The 19,976-nt window shown below is 46.9% G+C and overlaps 1 long non-coding RNA gene across 1 annotated transcript; it reads right to left on the minus strand.

Moving 5' to 3' along the window:
* Positions 1 to 10,433: 10,433 nt before the first annotated feature.
* Positions 10,434 to 16,853, minus strand: LOC137305842 (uncharacterized). Its single transcript, XR_010958771.1, has 3 exons — positions 16,807 to 16,853; positions 16,674 to 16,727; positions 10,434 to 11,174 (listed from the first exon to the last, which is right to left on the minus strand). It is a non-coding gene; the product is annotated as an uncharacterized lncRNA (long non-coding RNA).
* Between the last annotated feature and the right edge of the window lie 3,123 nt (positions 16,854 to 19,976).

Consider the following 19,976-nt stretch of genomic DNA (forward strand, 5'->3'; position numbering starts at 1 on the left):
GACCCACTGTGGCAATAGAGCTGCCACAATTGGTCTTTGTGAAGAACCCAGCCTGGGATCACGCTCTTTATCGCCATTCAATGGAAAGTGGTGAGGTTGGTGAGGACGGGATCGGGCTGGGCCTGGGCTGCGATGCCTGCAAAAGTCGAAAGCCCTGCCCGCGCTCTCTGCTCAGGCTCGCAGGTGAAGAATGGGCACTCGGGCGAGGTTCAGGCTGGCACCCTTGACGCCAACACAGGCACCAGCAAGAGTTGGTGCTATCGAGGGAGGAGGAAGGGAGCGTAGTGCAGATCAATTGTTTGTGCTAACTTTGATCTGCATGAACCGAATTTTTGAGGCAGCTGCTTTGTCCGCCCTTCCTCTCCAGTGTGTATATACTTATGTACATTTATATCTTCAGTTTGTTTTTGTATATACTTAAAGGCAGCTGAGTAGTCTCTTGATGCTCCCGGTCCCAATGGTTCTGCAAACAATTTGCCAAGAAATGTTAAGATGGAAAAAAGTAGGATTTACATGAGCCGGGATAAAAATAGACAGTTTGAAAAGATATGTCCCAAAGCTTGTTTTAGTCGTTCAGTGACTCAACCTTAACAAGGCCTGCAGTTACACTGAATAGAACACAGAGTGACTGGAGGTCTAACGCTCTCCCCCACCTCAGCTGGCCGTAGGTTAGTTCAACGATCCACTGATTAAATAACGGATAATAAAAGGAACAATTTGTTTCCAAGTTGTTCCCGTTTCTCCAGCATGTTCTGTGGTCCATGTTCTGTCGCTAAATCGAATCACTTTTCATTCGTTAAACTGTAGCGGCCTCAACTCTTCCCACGAAGCCAACGCCTCCCGATTGCTTTTCAATTTGGGCGCACTGTTTCTCGTCATCTACCACTGCTCCCCTTTTTGATGTCATCTGCAAGGTTAGCCCCTTCAACCAGCTCCTAGTCTCTGAGTCATGTCATAAAGATGATAAACAGGATTGGCCCAACACCAAACCCTGCGGCCTACCACTAACAAAGGGCCAGCTCCCAGTCAGACGTCTTGTTATCTACGACCAGTCATTGCCTGCTTTCAACCAACCAATAACTCTTTTATCCAAAGCCCATTCCTTTATCCAATTTAACCAACCATTCCTTAAGCCAATTTCCATCTTCCCTGTGGGGTTGAACCCTGCCTTTTATGTGGGACAGTGTGGAGGACAACAACATGTCGGTCTGTGTAGCAAACAGCATAACATTAAAATTGGACAGAAGCCTTTGGTGCAACCACATCTGAAGCACTGTGTCCAGTTTTGATCTTCCTGCTTCAAAGGGATTTTATGTTATTGAAGAGTTGAGGGGGGGGGACACAAGATTAATACAGAACAGAGCACTGAGTTATTAAGAATGAGTGTTATCCTGGGTAATTTTCTCCCAAGACTAAGATTGATAGAAGCTTCCTAAAATTATGAAGTGGTTTAATAAATTGGAAACTGATCAATCTTTTAGGCCAGAATTCCAGAATTAGGGACGTACATTCCAAATAGAATCATGGAATGGTTACAGCACAGAAGGAGGCCATTCGGCCCATCGAGCCCGTGCTGGCTCTTTGTAAGAGCAATCCAGTTAGTCCCACTCCCCCGCTCTTTCCCCGAAGCCCTGCAAGTTGTTTTCCCTTCAAGTATTTATCCAATTCCTTTTTGAAACCCACGATTGAATCTGCCTCCACCATCCTTCCAGGCAGCGCATTCCAGATCATAATTAGTGGCTGTGTAAAAAAGTTTTTCCTCATGTCGCCTTGGTTCTTGGCTCTTTTGCCAATCTATCTCATCTGGTGCTCGACCCTTCCGCCAATGGGAACAATTTCTCTTTATTTACTTTATCTAAACCCTTCATGATTTTGAACACTTTTATCAAATCTCCTCTCAACCTTCTAAGGAGAACAACCCCCAGCTTCTCCAGTCTCTCCTTGTAACTGGAATCCCTCAGGCCTGGAACCATTCTAGTAAATCTTTTCTGCACCCTCTCGAAGGCCTTCACATCCTTCCTAAAGTGCGGTGCCCAGAATTGAACACAATACTCCAGTTGTGACCGAACCAGTGTTTTCGAAAGGTTCAAAATAACTGCCTTGCTTTTGTACTCTACGCCTCTATTTATAAAGCCCAGGATGCTTTATTAACCGCTTTCTCAACCTGTCCTGCCACCTTCAAAGATTTGTGCACATATATCCCCAGGTCTCTCTGTTCCTGCACCCCCTTTAGTTTATATTGCCTCTTCTCGTTCTTCCTGCCAAAATGTACCACTTCACACTTCACTGCGTGAAATTTTATCTGCCACGTGTCCGCCCATTCCACCAGCCTGTCTATGTCCTCTTGAAGTCTATCACTATCCTCCTCACTGTTTACTACACTTCCAAGTTTTGTGTCATCTGCAAATTTTGAAATTGTGCCCTGTACACCCAAGTCCAAGTCATTAATATATGACCAAAAAAAGTGGTCCCAGCACTGACCCCTGGGGAACACCACTGTACACCTCCCTCCAAAGGAAACGAAAGGAAAGATGGAATCTCATTAGCAAAATGGTGACCAACATATTGAACAAACTGCCAAGGAAATAGGTAAGTTTCTGCATTTGAAGGGTCCCTTTGATTATGGATCATTTTATGGAGATGTCTCCCAGGAAATAAAGAGGTGTGTTCACTACATAGGAACAGGATTAGGCCATTCAGCCCGTCGAGCCTGCTCCCCATTCAATTAGATCATGGCTGATCTGTACCTTAACTCCATCAACCTGCCTTGGTTCCATAACCCTTAATGCTCTTGCCTAACAAAAACCTATCAATCTGCTTTGAAATTTTCAATTGACCCCCAGCCTCAACAGCTTTTTGGGGGAGAGAGTTCCAGATTCCCACTCCCCTTTGTGTGAGGAAATGCTTTCTCACATCGCCCCTGAATGGCCTCGCTCTAATTTTAAGGTTATGCCCCCTTGTTCTGGACTCCCCAGCAGAGGAAATAGATTCTCTCTATCTATCCTGTCAAATCCTTCAATCATCTTAAACACCTCAATTAGATCACCCCTTAATCTTTTATACTGAAGGGAGTACAGGCCTAGTCTATGCAAACTGTCCTCATAATTTAACTCATTTAACCCCGGTATCAACTCTGTTTTTATATTCGTTCATGGGATGTGGGCGTCGCTGGCGAGGCCAGCATTTATTGCCCATCCCTAATTGCCCTTGAGAAGGTGGTGGTGAGCCGCCTTCTTGAACCGCTGTAGTTCGTGTGGTGAAGGTTCTCCCACAGTGCTATTAGGAAGGGAGTTCCAGGATTTTGACCCAGCGACGATGAGGGAATGGCGATATATTTCCAAGTCAGGATCGTGTGTGACTTGGAAGGGAACGTGCAGGTGGTGTTGTTCCCATGTGCCTGCTGCTCTTGTCCTTTTAGGTGGTAGAGGTCGCAGGTTTGGGAGGTGCTGTCGAAGAAGCCTTGGCGAGTTGCTGCAGTGCATCCTGTGGATGGTGCACACTGCAGCCACTGTGCGCCGGTGGTGAAGGGAGTGAATGTTTAGGGTGGTGGATGGGGTGCCAATCAAGCGGGCTGCTTTGTCCTGGATGGTGTCGAGCTTCTTGAGTGTTGTTGGAGCTGCACTCATCCAGGCAAGTGGAGAGTATTCCATCACACTCCTGACTTGTGCCTTGTAGATGGTGGAAAGGCTTTGGGGAGTCAGGAGGTGAGTCACTTGCCGCAGAATACCCAGCCTCTGACCTGCTCTTGTAGCCACAGTATTTATATGGCTGGTCCAGTTAAGTTTCTGGTCAATGGTGACCCCCAGGATGTTGATGGTGGGGGATTCGGCGATGGTAATGCCGTTGAATGTCAAGGGGAGGTGGTTAGACTCACTCTTGTTGGAGATGGTCATTGCCTGGCACTTGTTTGACGTGAATGTTACTTGCCACTTATCAGCCCAAGCCTGGATGTTGCATGCAAGTACGGACTGCTTCATTATCTGAGGGGTTGCGAATGGAACTGAACACAGTGCAATCATCAGCGAACATCCCCATTTCTAAACTTATGATGGAGGGAAGGTCATTGATGAAGCAGCTGAAGATGGTTGGGCCTAGGACACTGCCCTGAGGAACTCCTGCAGCAATATCCCAGGGCTGAGATGATTGGCTTCCAACAACCACTACCATGTTCCTCTGTGCGAGGTATGACTCCAGCCACTGGAGAGTTTTCCCCCTGATTTCCATTGACTTCAACGTTACTAGGGCTCCTTGGTGCCACACTCGGTCAAATGCTGCCTTGATGTCAAGATCAGTCACTATCGCCTCACCTCTGGAATTCAGCTCTTTTGTCCATGTTTGGACCAAGGCTGTAATGAGGTCTGGAGCCGAATGGTCCTGGCGGAACCCAAACTGAGCATCGGTGAGCAGGTTATTGGTGAGTAAGTGCCGCTTGATAGCACTGTCGACGACACCTTCCATCACCCTGCTGATGATTGAGAGTAGACTGATGGGGCGGTAATTGGCCGGATTGGATTTGTCCTGCTTCTTGTGGACAGGACATACCTGGGCAATTTTCCACATTGTCAGATAGATGCCAGTGTTGTAGCTGTACTGGAACAGTTTGGCACTTGTTTGGCGTGAATGTTACTTGCCACTTATCAGCCCAAGCCTGGATGTTGTCCAGGTCTTGCTGCATGTGGGCATGGACTGCTTCATTATCTGAGGGGTTGCGAATGGAACTGAACACTGTGCAATCATCAGTTAGTTCTGGAGCACAAATCTTCAGCACTACAGCCGGGATGTAGTCGGGGCCCACAGCCTTTGCTGTATCCAGTGCACTCAGCCGTTTTTTGATATCACGTGGAGTGAATCGAATTGGCTGAAGACTGACTTCTGTGATGGTGGGGAGATCGGGAGGAGGCTGAGATGGATCATCCACTCGGCACTTCTGGCTGAAGATGGTTGCAAATGCTTCAGCCTTGTCTTTTGAACTCACGTGCTGGACTCCACCATCATTGAGGATGGGGATGTTTGCAGAGCCTCCTCCTCCCTTTAGTTGTTTAATTGTCCACCACCATTCACGACTGGATGTGACAGGACTGCAGAGCTTTGATCTGATCCGCTGGTTGAATCTGATCAGTGTCGAATGGGTGAGTGAGATGGACTGATGGTTTCTTCCTGTCTGAAAATATGGTATGTGGGGGAAGAGCAGGGGAGTGGGACTAACTCTTCCAAAGATCCAGCACAGGCACAATGGTCCGAATGGCCTCCTTCTGTGCTGCATCATGCTATGATTCTATGATTCGATGATGTTAGAACATAAGAAATAGAAGCAGGAGTAGGCCAATCGGCCCCTCGAGCCTGCTCCGCCATTCAATAAGATCATGGCTGATCTGATCCTAACCTCAAATCTAAATTCATGTCCAATTTCCTGCCCGCTCCCCATAACCCCTAATTCCCTTTACTTCTAGGAAACTGTCTATTTCTGTTTTAAATTTATTTAATGATGTAGCTTCCACAGCTTCCTGGGGCAGCAAATTCCATCTCTTCTGAAGCGTTTGCAACCATCTTCAGCCAGAAGTGCCGAGTGGATGCTCCATCTCAGCCTCCTCCCGATTAACATCTCTTCTTCCCGTCTCTGTTGGCGATGCTGGCTCCTGCAGAGGTACAATGTCATTACAATGTGATAACTCGCTCAAGTACAGACGTGTGCCCGCACAGTGTGTGTCAGCATCCGAACATGGGTAATGGGGAGGGGGGGAGGAATTAGTGCCAGGTCCATCACAGTCAAGATTGTAACTCACTACAACTGACGTCTGTGCAGAAATACTTTCCAGTGAGGATCTCAGATGATGATTTCTGACTGATTTTTCATAAACACAATACGAAGCAGCATGTAGGATATAAGTTAAGTTAGATTTACTGCTTGCTTATCCATTGACAATGATTGGAATCCTGCAAGTAGGCAGTGATTATTAGATAGTTCTCTCTTACTCCAGCATCCTTCTGCTCTGGTCCTTTACCTGGGATTCATAATAAAGTAGGTGACACTGTAACAACAACAACAACTTGATCACCATGTCATTTGTGACTTTGATAAGGACCGTTTGATAAGGTGCTGTGGCAGGGGTGCAAATCTAATTGGAGAGGCTCAAGCATGGAGTTGCCGGGAAAGATGGGCACGGATTTGGGAGGCAGCAACACCTTTCAAGGACTTTGGAGAATCAAGGAAGGTTGGAGATGGGGGCGGTAGTTTGCAGGGACAGATGGGTCGAGGGTGGGTTTTTTGAGGAGGGGGTTGATGACTGCAGATTTGAAGGGGAGGGGGACAATAACTAAGGATGAAACTGAAACAAACGATGGCATGATTTTAGAAGTATAAACACCGTGGCTGTAAATGGGGGTTACTTGACATTGATTGGAAGGGACAACTGAAAGATAAAACAGAATAATGGGAATTATCTGCGATTACGCTAAGGGATAAGGAAAGCCAGAGAAAACAGTAACTGAATAAAAAGGCCAAAAATAAACATTATAGCCAAGCACAATTTCTTTGAAGTGTACAAAAAAGTAGTGAGGAGTGAGAGTCAAAATCAACTGAGGAAACCTAAATAAATTTTACAAGAAGTAAGGGGCAAGCAGAAAGTGAGGCCTATTGGAATGTCTCAGTAGTTTACCAACTAACAGGAGTGTTTAAGTTAAAAGGGTCCCTTAGCGAAAATTTGGGTAGAAAGATCTCGGGAAATTATAAATGAGTTGAATGTTTCTTCACCTCAATCTCCCCAAATGAAGACTTTAGAGTCTGTACCAATCGTAGAGGTCACTAAGTCACGTGTGTGGCCCAATAGTAGCACTCTCGCCAAGGCTTCTTCGGCAGCACCTCCCAAACCCGCGACCTCTACCACCTAGAAGGACAAGGGCAGCAGGCACATGGGAACAACACCACCTGCACGTTCCCCTTTAAGTCATACACCATCCCGACTTGGAAGTACATCGGCCGTTCCTTCATCGTCGCTGGGTCAAAATCCTGGAACTCCCTTCCTAACAGCACTGGACTGCAGCGGTTCAAGAAGGCGGCTCACCACCACCTTCTCAAGGGCAATTAGGGATGGGCAATAAATGCTGACCTTGCCAGCAACGCCCACATCCCATGAACGAATAAAAAAATATATTTATCCCTCAACCAACATCAGTAAAAAAAAACAGATCATCTGGTCGTTATCACATTGCTGCTTGTGGGACCTTGCTGTGCATAAATTGCCTGCTGTGTTTCCTACATTACATAGAGTTACATAGAGCCTACAGGCCCTTCAGCCCAACTGGTCTATGACAGCGCATATGCTCCACACCAGCCTCCTCCCAACCTTCTTCATCTCACCCTCTCACCATATCCTTCTATTCCTTTCTCGCTTACAACAATGACTACACTTCAAACATAATTCATTGATCGCTTTGAGACATTCTCAGGTCGTGAACAGCGCTATATAAAAGCAAGTCTTTCATTATTACGTGTTACGAAGAAACTCGAAGTATTAAAAGTCTACAAAGCTCATGGACCAGATGGCTTAGACTTGAAAGTCCCACAGGTTCTGGTTCTGTTTTGGAGCTTCGTTGGCACAGAGAGTGCATCGGAGAACAGGAAGATAGCGAATATTTTCCCAATAATATAAAGGGAGAGCTCAAAATCAATCAAGGTATCACAGACCAGTTAGCCTAATAGTGGGAAGAATTCTCAAGAGTGTTCTATGGGATACCATTGATCATCTAAAAAGTACATGTGCCAAAAGAGTTCATGGTTTTAGAGGCAACAGGCAATTCCTTACACATCCTCACAAATGAGCTCACACAAAACTCTGCTGCCCGTATCCTAACTGGCTCCAAGACCCTCACCCATCACCCCTGTGCTCGATGACCTAAATTGGCTCCCAGTCCGGCAATACCTCGCTTTTAAAATTCTCATCCTTGTTTTCACTCAGTGACCTCGCCCCCTCCCTATGTCCGTGATCTCCTCCAGTCCTGCACCCCTCCGAGATCTCTGCGCTCCTCCAATTCTGGCCTCTTGCGCGTCCCCAATTTTAATCACTCCACCATTGACGGCCGTGCCTTCAGCTGCTTAGGCCCTAAGCTCTGGAATTCCCTCCCTAAACCTCTCCACCTCTCTACTTCTCTCCTTTAAGATGTTCCTGTTTGACCAAGCTTTTGGTCACCTGTCCTAATATCTCCTCATGTGGCTCGGTGTCAAATTTTGTTTGATAATCACTCCTGTGAAACATTTTACTACATTAAAGGCGCTATATAAATGCAAGCTGTTGTTGTTGATTCTTCGAAGGAGAAACGGTGAGTGTAGATAGGGACAAGCATGATTTAATTGCATTTTTGGAAAGCATTTGATATAATTTCACACATAAGACTTTTAAAGGGTCATGGAGTGAATGGCCAATAATGACTGTGTTGAAAACTGCCTTGACAATGGAAAGCAACAGGGGGTGATTCATGGGACTCTGTCTGAGGGCAGTAGTTCCTGCAAGACTCTTTGGTGCTCAACCTAATCATAGATGATATAGAGGAGGGCATGTCATGTAAATGTAAAATCTGCTGAGAGTACGGAGCTATGTAATTAGGTAATGGGTATAAGAGAGAGTAACAGTAATCAAACGGATCCGGGCCAGTTTACTGTAGATAAGTGTATGGTAATATACACTGGAATGGGTAATCATAAAACAATGACTGGACCATTGACAAAGGATTAAGGTGTAAATTTCGATCATTCACTGAAAAATTCCAGTCCTACACGAGGCTATTATTGTAAAGGAACAAAGAGAACTTACTTCCTTGTGTAATGCTCCAAAACCTTATTGTGTACACACACCAGCTATACATCCCGACCCGGCCCACCCAAACCGTAGGGGCAGGAATTTACAAACTAGCTTCATTGTCAGGTGTGCAGTCTGAATTCTGCATTAACCTTTTGCTAACTGTGTCAGCAGCACCAATCAAATACTAATCTGTATGAATCAAATACTAGAAAGAATTTATATATTTGCATTTATATAGCGCCTTTCACCACCTCAGAACGTCCCAAAATGCTTTACAGCCGATTAAGGACTTTTGACGTGCAGTCACTGTTGTAAGGTCGGAAATGCGGCAGCCATTTTGTGAAAAGCAAGGTGATAACGGCCAGATAATCTGTCTTAGTGATAGTGGTTGTGGGGTAAATATTGGCCAGGACACCAGGGAGAACTCCCCCTGTTGTTCTTCATATAGTGCTATGGGATCTTTCATATCCACCCAAGAGGGCAGATGGGGTCTTAGTTTAATGCTGTTTCTGAAAGACAGCAACTCTAACAGTGCAGTACTCCACTGGGAGTATCAGCCTAGATTTTGTACTTAAGTCTCTAGAGTGGGACTTTGAACCTACAACAATTCTCACTTGGAGGTGAGGGTGCTACCCGCTGAGCCACCATTGACACCTTAATAATGGTCTGTTTGAATCAAATACTAGTCTGTGCATCAATAGTGCTGCTTCTAATTAGGAAAATGTTATTTCGCTGAGTAGTCTCTGTTAACTTTTTGGGACATTCCTACCCTTCTTTACTCTACATTTTTTGGCTGTGGTATCTTCGATCACTCTTAGAGGTGAGGCCTAACTCGCTAGGTTATTGAGAGTGGCTTCACCAGCCTTGATATCTAAGTAAACCTTCAGTAACACGCCCAGAACCTTGATCTGGCGATTGTGTTTTGAGCTACTGGAATTATTTTCATATCTCCACTGGATCTCTCCCTGGGTCCTCTGCCGCAGCAGATGTACATTTCTGAGACTGTAACCGCACCAATGGGACTGTGGTCAGAATATCTTAGCAATGCAATTCAGCGTAAGTACGGTTGGTGCTTCTGCGGCAACAATTAAACATCCTTTTTCAATTGTAGGATAAGACGTCTCTTGCAGCAGGAGCGTGCTTAGATAAACAACAGGACGCTCCTCCCCCCAACTTACTTACTTGGCTCAGCATTTCACCAGTGCTGCTGTCTGTTGCCTGTGAGAGCTCGGGAATGGTTGACATGAGATCTGCACACAGGGCCCCTTGCAACTTTTCCAAAACATTTTCCCGCCTCGACTGACCAGATCGCATGACTGGATTAAGACTGTTAAAAGAAAGAACTTGCATTTATAATTTCCTTTCAGGTCCTCAGGAGGTCCCAAAGCACTTTATAACCAATGAAGCACTTTTTTGAAGTATGATACAGCACAGAAGGAGGCCATTCGACCCATCGTGCCAGTACCGACACTTTGATAGTACTATCCAATTAGTCCCACTCCCCTGCTCCTTCCCCATAGCCCTGTGACTTTTTCCCCTTCAAGTATTTATCCAATTCCCTTTTGAAAGTTACTATTGAATCTGCTTCCACCGCCCTTTCAAATGTAAGGACTTTCACAACACCAGGTTATAGTCCAACAGTTTTATTTTAAATCACAAGCTTTCGGAGCTTTCCTCCTTCGTCAGGTGAGTGAAGGGTTCTAAAAACGCACAGCATATATAGTCAGAGAACAATGCCTGGTGATTACAGATAATCTTTCCAACTGCCCCCTATCACACCTCGGCTGGGAGACGATCACAGCAATCAAAGGTGTCATTGGTGTTCAGACAGGTTAGCCACGGAAAACATTACATCCCAGTATACTGAATACACAATGGGTCAGATCACAAAGACAGAGAGAGAAAGAGACCCGAAAGGCAGAAAGAGAGAGAGAGAATGACCAGTTGTATTAAAAACAGATAACTTTTTTTCGCTGGTGGGGTTACATGTAGCGTGACATGAACCCAAGATCCCGGTTGAGGCCGTCCTCATGGGTGCGGAACTTGGCTATCAATTTCTGCTCGACGATTTTGCGTTGTCATGTGTCTCGAAGGCCGCCTTGGAGAACGCTTACCCGAAGATTGGAGGCTGAATGTCCTTGACTGCTGAAGTGTTCCCTGACTGGGAGGGAACCCTCCTGTCTGGCGATTGTTGTGTGGTGTCCGTTCATCCGTTGTCGCAGTGTCTGCATGGTCTCGCCGATGTACCATGCTCCCTTTCAGGCAGTGCATTCCAGATCATAACAACTCACTGCATAAAAAAATGTTTCCTCATGTTGCCTCTGGTTCTTTTGCCGATCACCTTAAATCTGTGTCCTCTGGTTACCGACCCTTCTTTCACTGAAAACAGTTTCTCCTTATTTACTCTATCAAAACTATTAATGATTTTGAACACCTCTATTAAATCTCCCCTCAACCTTCTCTGCTCTAAGAACAACCCCAGCTTCTCCAGTATCTCCACATAACTGAAGTTCCCCATCCCTGGAACCATTCTAGTAAATCTCTTCTGCACCCTCTCTAAGGCCTTGACATCCTTCCTAAAGTGTAGTGGCCAGAATTGGAGGGTTTAAACTAGTTTTGGCAGGGGGTGGGCACCAGAATTGAAGAGGAGAAACAAGGAGCACAGAGGAGTGGGGGAGACAAGTAGCACTAAAGTAAAGAGTAGTTCAGAAATAGGAAGGATCAGGCAGGAGGCAAATGCGAGGCAATCTAAGATGAGTTTAGAGTGTGTGTGCGTAAACACACGTAGCGTGGTAAATAAGGTTGGTGAGCTGCAGGCTCAAGTCACCACATGGGCTATGATATAATGGCAATAACAGAGACATAGCTCAAAGAGGGGGAGGATTGGGTACTTAATATTCCTGGCTACAAGGTATTCAGGAAAGATACGGAAGGAAAGAAAGGGGGGCTAGGTCGCAGTATTGATCAAAGAAACTATTATAGCAATGGAAAGGGATGATGTAGTTGAGGGGTCAAAGTCAGAATCTATTTAGTTAGAATTAAGGAACAATAGAGGAGCTTTTATGCTGCTGGGTGTATATTATAGGCCACCAAATGTGGAAAGGAGATAGAGGAGCAAATTTTCAGGCAAATTACAGAAAGATGCAAGAATTATATGGTAGTGATAATGGGGGAGTTCTCCCAATATATAGTAGTGATAATGGGGGACTTCAATTATCCCAATATAGACTGGGATAGTAACAATGTAAAGGGCAAAGAAGGGGACGAATTCCTGAAATGTGAGAAAGGAAAAGTCCAATTTTAGGCTTCTTGCCCTTAAGGAGTTGGTCATCCAGGTGGGAAGATCTTTGAAAAGAATCTGATTGCTTCCACACTGGAGCGATCACTAAGGCAAGGCAAGAATGTTGGCCAACTTGGTGCCCAAATCAATGCACATACAACCCTTGCCCAAGACTATCGGCCTGAAGTGCTTTAAGCACATGATTGTCCTTCCCCTCTCCAAGCTGATCTCAAAGCAAACCTTTCTAGGTCCTGATGCTAGGTGATGACATTGAGCATTGGGGTTCCTGCTGAGCTCCTTGTCATGATGCTTCTCAAGGACATCTGCAATTGGGTCCTGGCTGCGATGCTGACACTCACAAAGACCAGGGGGAACAGGCACTTGGGCAACCGATGAAAGTCCACACCTTCATGAGAGGAGGGAAATAGAAAGAAAAGCAAAAGGAGAACAGTAGCCCATTGGAGAAGAACTCGACCCCAGTACGGCAGGATAGAAATTGTTCATCAGGCCCAGGTGCTTAATCCCCGAGCAATTAATATCCAAAGGGTCACCATGGGCTATTTGAACTTTAGTTTACAATTTTACTGTGTGCAAAATGGCTGCCACTTTTATCTACATAACAACCCATGAACTGCACTTGAAAGTAATTCACTGGATGTGAACTTGTTTTTGAGATGTGATGAGGCACTTTCCCTGTGACCTCTACCACCAAGAAGGACAAGGGTAGCATCGTCATGAGAACACCATCGCCTCCGAGCTCCCCTCCAAGTCACGCACCATCCAGACTTGGACACCTATCGCCATTCCATTATCTTCGCTGGGTCAGTATCCTGGAGTTCCCTACGTAACGCCAGCGTGAGAGGACCATCGTCGCTAAGACGACAGCTGTTCAAGAAGAAGGCCCACCACCTTTCTCAGGGCAGCTAGGGTCAGGCAATAAAAGCCAGCACCACCCACATCCTGCAAACAAATAATTAAAAAATACCTTTTCTTACAATTTAATCAAACTGGCGAGAGCTGGTGATAATATCCACTGGAAAAAGTGGTCTTTGAAGGGTGCATAGTCTCTTACTTAAACGTTTGGCTTGAAATCACACAGTCCAATATTAGACCGCAGGACCGAATGAAATTCCTTGGCCTGCTGTTTTGACCAAGGCATTTATTTTAATCAGAATATGTTTCTTGAAAAATTGCACAGAGGGTTTTCATATGAATATGGCTATGGGTTCATTGCTGAAATCACACAGGGCGATTTTAACTCAGTTACGTTCTTATGCTGTTAATTTGATAAGTCTTGCGGTTAGTCACCCTGATGGTAGATCTGTCACGTGACTGGTGTCAACGCTCCCGCAGCTTACATTCTGCCCCCAGCTCTCCAAAAGTTAATCTGTTGTTATTAAAGGCTATTAAAGGGTATAATGATAGTGTGTAACAAGCATCTTACGAACAGTATATCCGTCAACACAAATGAAAAACATCTTACGTGATGCAATCTTCTATCTTTCTGAGCTATCTGCCCTTCTTTCCTGGCCTGTCTCCACCTCACACAATCCAGAACGGAAATCAAATGCTAGGCGCCTGACCTGTTCCCAGGCCTGCAATGATGGGCATCAATTTTTGTCCTATTAGTAGAGCACAGGAGGATCCAATGTTCTGCGATCCCTTTCTCTTAGAAGCACCAGCAGTAAAGTGAGAAGAAGGGTACGTGAGGTGTATCAGACGACGAGAAGATGCTTCCACTTGTGAGGGACTCCAAAACCAGGGGCCATAAATATAAAGCAGTCACTAGTAAATCCAACAGGCAATTCAGGAGAAATGTCTTTACCCAGAGAATGAATGTGGAACTCGCTACCACAAGGAGAGGTTGAGGCGAATAGCATAGATGCCTTTAAGGGGAAGCTAGATAAACACATGAGGGAGAAAAGAATAGAAGGTTATGCTGATAGGGTTAGATGGAATAAGGTGGAAGGAGGCTCATGTGGAGCATAAATACCAGCATAGACCAGTTGGGCCGAATGGCCTGTTTCTGTGCTGTACATTCTATGCAATTCTATATATTGATGGAAGCCAGCACCCTCAGAAGGTGATGGGATGGGTTCCAAGTGGGAGAAAACCATGAATGTGAACTTCCTCGAGGCTTCTCCTGCTCCGAAGTTGTAACTTCGCCGGAAGGTGATCGGGAACCTTGTTTACCCTCGTAAATGGGGTTTCCGCTGAAGTTACGGTGCAGAGAAAATCTGAGATGGTAGGACAACTATGGAAAGACTTGATTGGAAGAGTAACAATAACCAAATGGCTTCAGGAATCAGCAGAAGGGCAGTGTAGTGTCCATGGTCAAACTGGTTTATGACTGGCCAGTAAGTTAATATGAAGCATTAATGGTCATTAACACACCAACGGGAGGGGGTTCAAATTGCAATGGATTATCAAGATTCCTGGAATGTTACAGGAATAAATGCCAAAGCCTACTGGAAAATTGTAACATGGGCTGAAATCAATTGAGCCAGCAGCACATATCAAACCATTTCTTAGTGTGGTGCCTATAAATACATGTTATAGAATCTCTTGTGATTCATCTCTCCCGTGGGAATCTTTTCCGCATGTTTCCAAGAATAAATTATGGCGGGGTTTGAATATTATTGCAATGAAAGTGTTACGGTGACACAGAATTCCAACCATGTACAATCACTGGGGGAATTGTTGATATCCAAACTCCACTATAAGTCTCCTCCTGTCAACCAACACTCATCTCTCGTCTATAGGGAATGTTTTCAATGACTGCTTCACCACTGAGTAAGTGAACATTATGGAGAATTGGCCTCATCTGTTCTCAATGTAATCTTTAGACTTGTGCCAAGATGTAAAATAGAAAAATTCAACAGCATTCCAGAAACGTTTTTTTCTTACAATCTATGCAAGATAGAAAGAATTCCCTATCCCAATGTCCTGGCCAACATTCCTCCATCAACCAATATCACCCGAAAATAGATTAACTGTTAGTCCTCTCGTTGCTGCTTGTGGGTTTTTGCTAGCAACAACAACAGCAACTTGCATTTATATCGCGCCTTTAACGTAGTAAAATGTCCCAAGGCGCGTCACAGGAGCGATTATCAGACAAAATTTGACACCGAGCCACAGGGAGAAGATATTGGGGGAGTTGACCAAAAGCTTGGTCAAAGAGGTAGATTTTAAGGAACGTCGTAAAGGAGGAGAGAGAGGCGGAGAGGTTTAGGGAGGAAATTCCAGAAATTAGGACCTTACAGCAAAGCTCAAAATGGCATCACTTGCCTATAGAACAAGAGTTGCTGCACCTCTAAGCAATTCATTGTGTGACGCATTCTGAGATGTTCCAGTGTTAAAGGTGCCAAACAAATGCAGGTATTATTTATATTAGGATTTCCATATTATTTATGTTATTATTGCAAATGCGTGACCATAGGGACAGATTCATAGTCCTAAGGGAGTGGATTGGGCCACTTCTACTGTCAAAGGCCCAATTTGGACTACTTTAGGTTTGAGGTCATTTTGGGCCACCAAACATAGGGAGGAGGGGTTTGTGGGGCACAAACTCTTTTCACACATGCCGTGCTGCTCCCTGCATCCTGCCCAGCGCTGGGAAAAGGTCTTAGAGGTCCTCAAGTTGTGAATTTTCTAAGCGCACCTAAGTGTAATAGTCCCCTCACATGAAAGCTCTGACTGGGTACACATGAGGAGCTGGTCGCGATGGGGAATTAATAAATGAATAGATGCGAGCAGTTAAAAGCACACTGAAGGGTTGCAGATGGAGGGGTGGACACGTAGGGGGCGAAATTGAACTTGGGCAGAGAGGCAACACGAGCGGTATGGCCTCGTCTAACGGTCGGCCAATGCGAGTCTGCCTTTGTTTGCATCCACGCCCAAATCGAATTTCACCCCTGTCGAGTTCTATTAGTGCATTGCCATTCTACTAGATTTGCACCAGTCCTTGACCCTTCCAGGCTCATTTAGGAACATAAGAACATAGGAACGGGAGGAGGCCATTCAGCCCCTCGAACCTGTTCCGCCATCCGATGAGATCATGGCTGATCTGTAGTCTAACTCCACCCACCCGTCTTGGCTCCATATCCCTTGGCTAGTAAAAATCTATCAATCTCAGATTTAAAATGATTAAGTGAGCTAGCATCTACTGCTTTTTGTGGGAGAGTTCTACCACCCTTTACATGAAGAAATGTTTCCCAACTTCTCTCCTGAATGGCCTGGCTCTGATTTTAAGGTTATGTCCCCTTGTCCTAGACTCCCCCACCAGTGGAAAAAGTTTCTTTCCATCTACCCTATCAATTCCTTTCAAAATCCTAAAATCCTCAATCAAATCAAATCACCCCTTAATCTTCGATATTCCGGGGAATACAAGTCTGGTTTATGTAATCTCTTGGTGCCCCGGTAACATTCTGGTGAATCTGCGCTGCACTGCGCTCTGATAAGAGGCAGGCCTCACGGTATCACAGGCACTGAGACATTGATGAACTTGATAGCGAGCGAATTGCTAGTTTGTACCTGATGTTTGGCTTGTACTGAAACTATTATAGTTACGTATTATTGGAACGAATCATCACACTTACCCGGTGTTGATGTGTTTAGATGAAATTTAGCCAAGCTCTTCTCCTGAGCCCTGTCTATAAAAGAGAGAACAGTCACTGAACTGACTGAATGGGTTAATCTAAAAAATAGTAAGTAAATGTCAGGGTGTTTCACCTTTTCCTTCCCAGACGTCTGATGGCCTTTGTCTTTACATAATGTTTTTAAACATTGGCTCCAATTGTCAGGGGTGATAATTATGTGGAAGAATTTTCTTCACAAGTCTTCATCGCCTCCCAATCGCTCGGAGTCCATCAATCTGGTCGCACATCCACTTGTGGTTCAGTTTCCAAGTGCTTTCTCATAACACTCACTTCAGCTGAACCTCAGTCAACCCGCCCATCAGTTTTGGATGAGCCGTAACTTCCTCAATCTAAACATTGGGATGACTGAATTCATCGTCTTCGGCCCTCATTACAAGCTCCCTACCCTGGCCACTGACTCCATCCCTCTCCCCGGTCATTGACTCCATCCCTCTCCCCGGCCATTGATTCCATCCCTCTCCCCGGCCATTAACTCCATCCCTCTCCCCGGACATTAACTCCATCCCTCTCCCCGGACATTGACTCCATCCCTCTCCCCTGGCCATTAACTCCATCCCTCTCCCCGGACATTAACTCCATCTCTCTCCCCGGACATTGACTCCACCCCTCTCCCTGGCCATTGACTCCACCCCTCTCCCCGGCCATTAACTCCATCCCTCTCCCCGGACATTAACTCCATCCCTCTCCCCTGGCCATTGACTCCATCCCTCTCCCTGGCCATTGACTCCACCCCTCTCCCCTGGCCATTGACTCCATCCCTCTCCCCTGGTCATTGACTCCATCCCTCTCCCCTGGCCATTGACTCCATCCCTCTCCCCTGGCCATTGACTCCATCCCTCTCCCCTGGCCATTGACTCCACCCCTTTCCCCTGGCCATTGACTCCACCCCTCTCCCCTGGCCATTGACTCCATCCCTCTCCCCTGGCCATTGACTCCATCCCTCTCCCCTGGCCATTGACTCCATCCCTCTCCCCGGCCATTAACTCCATCCCTCTCCCCGGCCATTGACTCCATCCCTCTCCCCGGCCATTGACTCCATCCCTCTCCCCTGGCCATTGACTCCATCCCTCTCCCCTGGCCATTGACTCCACCCCTCTCCCCGGCCATTAACTCCATCCCTCTCCCCGGCCATTAACTCCATCCCTCTCCCTGGCCATTAACTCCATCCCTCTCCTCGGCCATTAACTCCATCCCTCTCCCCAGCCATTAACTCCATCCCTCTCCCCGGCCATTAACTCCATCCCTCTCCCCGGCCATTGACTCAATCCCTCTCCCCGGCCACTGACTTCATCCCTCTCCCCTGGCCATTAACTCCATCCCTCTCCCCTGGCCATTAACTCCATCCCTCTCCCCTGGCCATTGACTCCATCCCTCTCCCCTGGCCATTGACTCCACCCCTCTCCCCTGGCCATTGACTCAATCTCTCTCCCCGGCCACTGACTCAATCTCTCTCCCCGGCCATTAACTCCATCCCTCTCCCTGGCCACTGACTCCATCCCTCTCCCCGGCCATTGACTCCATCCCTCTCCTTGGCCACTGTCTCAGGCTGAACCAGACTGTTCGCGACCTCAGCATCCTATTTGACGCTGAGCTTCCGTCCCCGTATTCTCTACATCACAAAGACCACCTACTTCCACCTCCGTAACATCACCCGTCTCCGTTCCTGCCTCAGCCCGTCTGCTGCTGAAACCCTCATTCATGTCTTCGTTACCTCCAGATTCAATGACGTCAATGTCCTCCCATCCTCCACCATTTGTAAACTTCATCTCATCCAATACACTGCTGCCCGTATCCCATTCCACACTATGACCCATTCACCCATCACCCCTGTCCACACTGACCTACATTGGCTCCCAGTCCCCATGGCATCAAATTTATAATTCTCTTCCTCGTGTTTAAATCCCTCCATGGCCTCGCCCCTCCCTAACTCTGTAACCTTCTCCCTCTCTACAACCACCCCCTCCCCCAGAACTTTCCACTCCTCTGACTCCAGTCTCTTGTGAATTCTGCTTCCCTTCGTTCCATTATTGGCAGCCGTGCCTTCAGCTGTCTAGACCCTGACGCTCTGGAATTCCCTCCGCCTCTCCATCTTTAAGACCCTCCTCTTTGACTAAGCTTTTACAAACCCCTCCTAATCTCTCCCTCTTTGGCTTGGTGTCCATTTTCTCTCAAGCCTCTGTGAAGCACCATGGGACATTTTTCTACATTAAAGGTGTTATATAAATGCAAGTTGTTGTTAAATATTCCTGCACTAAAGTACCTCGAAACAGCAAGCAGCATAAGACGAGGTCCGTTCCTACGCATCAACGTTTAATGCTGTGGTTTAAAGAATTAATTGCTCCCACATTCTGATCAGCACCTCTGACAGTGCAGCACGCCCTCAGTACCACCCCACCGCCAGTGCAGCACTCCCTCGGTACCGCCCCTCCGACAGTGCACCACTCCCTCAGTACCGCCCCTCCGCCAGTGCAGCATTCCCTCGGTACCGCCCCTCCGACAGTGCAGCACTCCCTCGGTACCGCCCCTCCGACAGTGCAGCATTCTCTCAGTACTGCCCCTCCGACAATGCAGCATTCCCTCGGTACCGCCCCTCCAACAGTGCACCACTCCCTCAGTACCGCCCCTCCGCCAGTGCAGCACTCCCTCGGTACCGCCCCTCCGACAGTGCACCACTCCCTCAGTACCGCCCCTCCGCCAGTGCAGCATTCCCTCGGTACCGCCCCTCCGACAGTGCAGCACTCCCTCGGTACCGCCCCTCCGACAGTGCAACATTTCCTCAGTACCGCCCCTCCGCCAGTGCAGCACTCCCTCGGTACCGCCCCTCCGACAGTGCACCACTCCCTCGGTACCGCCCCTCCGCCAGTGCAGCGCTCCCTCGGTACTGCCCCTCCGACAGTGCACCACTCCCTCGGTACCGCCCCTCCGACAGTGCACCACTCCCTCGGTACCGCCCCTCCGACAGTGCACCACTCCCTCGGTACCGCCCCTCCGACAGTGCAACATTTCCTCAGTACTGCACTGGGATTATTAGCCTAGATTTTGTGCTCTAGTCTCTGGAGTGGGATTTGAACCCATGACCTTCTGACTCAGACAGTAAGAGCGCTGCCCACTGAGCTACAACTGACACCAGCAAAGTTGGAAAAGGAAAGGAAAGAAGCAACAGGTCCTCCGGTTACAGAGAGCGAGTTCAGATGCAGAATGACTGGCAAATCATTGAATAAAAAACTGTTGGATGATATAAAC

Source organism: Heptranchias perlo, chromosome 41 (assembly GCF_035084215.1).
Source record: "Heptranchias perlo isolate sHepPer1 chromosome 41, sHepPer1.hap1, whole genome shotgun sequence".
Taxonomy (NCBI): Eukaryota; Metazoa; Chordata; class Chondrichthyes; order Hexanchiformes; family Hexanchidae; genus Heptranchias; species Heptranchias perlo.